The sequence below is a fragment of the Austrofundulus limnaeus genome, unplaced genomic scaffold (genome assembly GCF_001266775.1).
Source record: "Austrofundulus limnaeus strain Quisiro unplaced genomic scaffold, Austrofundulus_limnaeus-1.0 Scaffold127, whole genome shotgun sequence".
NCBI lineage: Eukaryota > Metazoa > Chordata > Actinopteri > Cyprinodontiformes > Rivulidae > Austrofundulus > Austrofundulus limnaeus.
In genome coordinates, this window is record NW_013952529.1 from 6,455 (window position 1) to 10,919 (window position 4,465).

Below are 4,465 nucleotides of genomic sequence, written 5' to 3' on the forward strand. Positions count from 1 at the left end.
TATATATGCCCTCCATGTATTTATCCATTTATTTTTCAGGTGAGCGGACAGATGTTGGGTGTGTGGTCCTGTGTTTTGTTGGTGTATATTTAATATACTTCTAATCTCTAATTCAACCTTTCTAATTACTTCTCTCTTTGTTTTTCTCTCTGTTTCTATTTTCTCTTTACTTAAAAAAATCACTGATGATGAAAAAATTAAGAAACTAATATTAAGTTCTTTTTTTCTACTGAAGTGATTAAAAAAAGAAAACAGGGAGACATGAAGAAAACAAAAAGCAGGCAAAAAAATTGATAAATCTCATTTTAATTTGTTGTACGGTTAATTGATGTATTTTTTTATCCTGACAGGCCTGCTTTCACCAAACCTTTTTCTCTCTTTATTCAGTTTACAGATCACTGAATCATGTCTGCTTTCTTCAGCGTTGGTCAGAGTTAATAAAAATAGCAACATGTGACGTCAGCAAGTCCTGGGATGTCCGTAAAACTGAACTGGAATCTAAAACTGAGTCCAGTGAAGAATTCATGGTTTGTGTAGTGAGTTGTTAAGAGAGAAACAGAAAGTGTGATTCTATGGGGTGCCGTTTGTAAAGTTACACAGTCAAAAATTACCACCAATATTTTTGTTTTGTTTAGACTTTTATAAGAAAAAAGAAAGATTTATATTCCAAAGTCAGTTTTTCACCATATGATTCATACATTTATAAATGTCATAGTTTATAAACTAAATATTTAACTTACAAATTAAATATTTAGTTAACTTAGTTGCCTGAGATCAATGATGGTGGCTGCAGTTCCATGCCCAAACACTAGAGGCACTAATGAGTGAAACATAAAGTCCTGCATGAATCAAATGTACAGAAGTTTTCTTCTCTTCTTTAAAAGACTTTAATAATTTTGAAAAAAAATATCTTTCAACTGGGAAACAATGGCTTTATTTTCTCACATGGTTTGGGATTATTTTATTCATGTACAGTAAAAATGCATGTAACATTGATAAGGAGAACTAAAGCTTTTTTTAATTAACATTACATTTATGTTAGAATTGTTGGAACATATGTGACCGGTTCAATTTATACACCTTAACTGAGGATTTATGTGCAAGAATGTTGAACAAATACTTGGACCCTCTATGTTTGTGGCCCCTTGATTGCCCCTTACTCAGAAAAATCCTAGATCCGCCACTGGGTCCAGATGATTCAGATCTGCCCTGAGGTCATTGCAAAAAGTTTTGTACAAACTCACTGAAATGGCTTGGCTTCCCATCACAGAACAGCCTAATCAGAAAACACCTGGTCGGCACGAACTTCTCATTTGCAGTAATCAAAAATTACATTTTCCCCCTCAGATGGCTGTAAACCATCATCAGGTCCTGCAGCTTCCAGCTCAGCCGAATTCAACTCCACGCTCCAGTTAGTACTCAGCTGCGTGTTTCTTTTAGACAAAAAATTGATACTTGGTATCAACATCAGAAATTGGCAAAAAATCATAACATTTGTTATGGGGAAAATATGATGTTGACTTGGAGTGATGTCATTGTCAAACAGATGCACAAGTGTTGTTTATATCTGCTTAGGAGAAAAAAAGGACAGTCAGTTACGTTAACACTGGTATGAAAATTAATAACAGTTCATAAATCATCTTCAGATCACAGTGTGATAATACACTCTGAATACAGATGTTGGATTTACTTAACCATGTTATGTCAACTGGTTCCACTTAACTGAGTTGAGTAAATTCAAAGCAACATATTAATTTTCTTTGGTTAGAAACTTGGTTTATTGCTCAGTTAAGTGGWACCAGTTGACATAACATGGTTAAGTAAATCCAACATTTCATTTCTTAGCAGGGGATTCTGATGTTATCAGTCCATGAAATGGACGTTATCAGTCCCATACAATGGCTTCAGAGGGTCCCTACTGTGCCTTCTAGGCTTCAGACTATCCCGACAGTGACCCCTAGTGGGTTAATATATCAATGACAATGAATGTGTAAATATAATAATAATAATAACGAAAATATATTATAATAAATTATTTGTGCCCGTGTCTGTCTCAAACCCTGGTCTTCTGCTCTCTGGTCCGACACTCCACCCATTGCCCTATTGGAAGACCACAACGTACAACTGTTGGAGGGCGGGGTCTTTAGCGCTAACCATGTCATTTGCTCTAAAGTTAACCTTAGTGGTTTTATGTCTCATATTAACCAGCTGACAATCAGAAGCCATTCTATGGGACTGATAACGCCTAATAACGTCCATTTCATGGATGATAACATCCGAAGCGGGTGTTCTTAGAGTGTACACACTTGAAAAAGAAATAGATTTAAAAAGGAAAATCATGTTAACGATCATAAATCCTAAAATATTCAAACAGATTGTCTTGGCAGCATTATCTGCAGACAAGGACAGATTATTGAAGCTAATATAGAGTTTGTCTCTAAAGCTTTTTAAGAACAAAGTTCAGTAAATTAGGAGACATGACTGGTGGTGGTCCAAAGGTCATGTCAGGGGTCACGCTTGTTCATGCTTCATTTGCACCAACAACAAAGAGCTTAAAAATGGTAAAGCGTTATTGTTATGGGACTTGCAGTAGTGTCGCCTGATATGCTGACAGTGATTTAGTTGAGTTTTGCTGCACCCCTCCATACAATTGAAGGAATTTATTAGTTAGATTCAGATTTTAAAAGCACTACACCATTTTCTTAGTTTTCCTTTTTAAGTATTGACTTGTATAATCCATTATTTGACTGTTGTTATGTCTTGATTAAAATAGTTTAGATACATGCCTGAAACACCATCACAACACATAAAAAACTGTTAATCAAACATAACTACAGGTTTTTTGTCTGAGTGTCTGCAATTCAGCCGTAGGCCAGTAGTGGGCGTACCAGGTTCTGAAGAGTCCCTGTAGAAAAAGACCGGAACTTCTGGTTTCGGGCAACGTTGCTCAGATTGCTTCAGCGTAAGAAATAAAGCTCGCTCGTAACCAGATCTGGAGGTGWGTAGTTCCAAATTTCTTCACATTTTCATCTATTCAATATTTATGTGGTTGCGTCTCGATTTCGGTTAATGAACACTTAATTTTCTTACACAATCATACTCAATTCTGGCTCCTGGAACGCATCTTCATTTACATGAAAACAAGCTTTGGGTTCAGGCATGATGAGGTCCGCTGGGTAATTCTCATAGTGTCATCTCTGAACAACACTAATATTATCTTTTGTGTTAATATTACACTTTGTGATTGCTTTGCAACTTAAAATACCTTACTGATGCAAAATCAGATTCTGAGTTTCACTTCTGCATAAACACACACACACACACACACATGTGCTGACTTGTCACAGGCTCTGTGTGTGGTTGTGTGAGACACAATGGGGGTCTCCTTACGGACTGAGAACACGGTAAAGATCAGCTAACCACAGCGTGTCAGTGCTGTTACACTGAACTGACTCGTGAACACCGGCTCACCACTGTGGAGGCAGTAACCACAGGGGAGGTGGGAGGTGACAGCGATGCAGAAAAAAGTAAACTCGCTGTAAKGTAGCTGGGAATCCCTGTCAACCTGATCAGAAGAGGTGTGGTGAGTTAAGGAGGACAAAGACAGAAGGTGAACCTCAGCAGAGTTGCAGAAGAGCTCTGCAGTACAGAGGTGTGAAGAAAGTTCAAACCCAAAGGTCAAAGTTTTTTCTGCATTTGCACATTTTTTTTGTTCTATTAGTTAAAAATCTCAGGTTTCAAAATCAGTTTGTGGACATTTTAAAAATGTATTCTTCAAGGGAAAACGTGCTGTAACTTTAGGCAAACCAGTAAATTACACCTAAAATGCTTCAGCATACTGTGTGCATCATGTCACATGCATGGTAATTTTTACGCAGAAAAGAAAAAAGACAATATTTCACAATTTAGTAGTAAATAGAAACTAAGGATGGTTTCTGTTTCACAAGGAGTCATGCTGAAAATGTAAATTTTGTTTTCCAGTAAAGCTCAGAGCTGCTAACTGAGCAGCATTAAACAAACAGCAGCTTCAGAGTCTTCTGGGGGAAAAGAACAGTCTTCTTTACTGAAGGCTTTGGCACAAACATTTACTGGACTAAAGGAGTACACACTGAAAAAATGGATTTTGGGTGGAGTAACATTTAATTATTCTTTTAAATTTTACAAAAAATATCAAAATCTATAAACTACTAGAATTTACTAAATAAACAATACACATTATACTATATATCAATATTACTGTACATAAAAAATAAATAAATAAATGCTATTATTATTTTACCAATATTATTTAAGTGCTTTTTCTGGACACATGAATATATTAAATAAACAATATGCATTATACTATATATCAATATTACTGTACTAAAAAAATAAATAAATAAATGCTATTATTATTTTACCAATATTATTTAAGTGCTTTTTCTGGACAGCACATAAACATGAATATATTAAGTAACTTCTACTC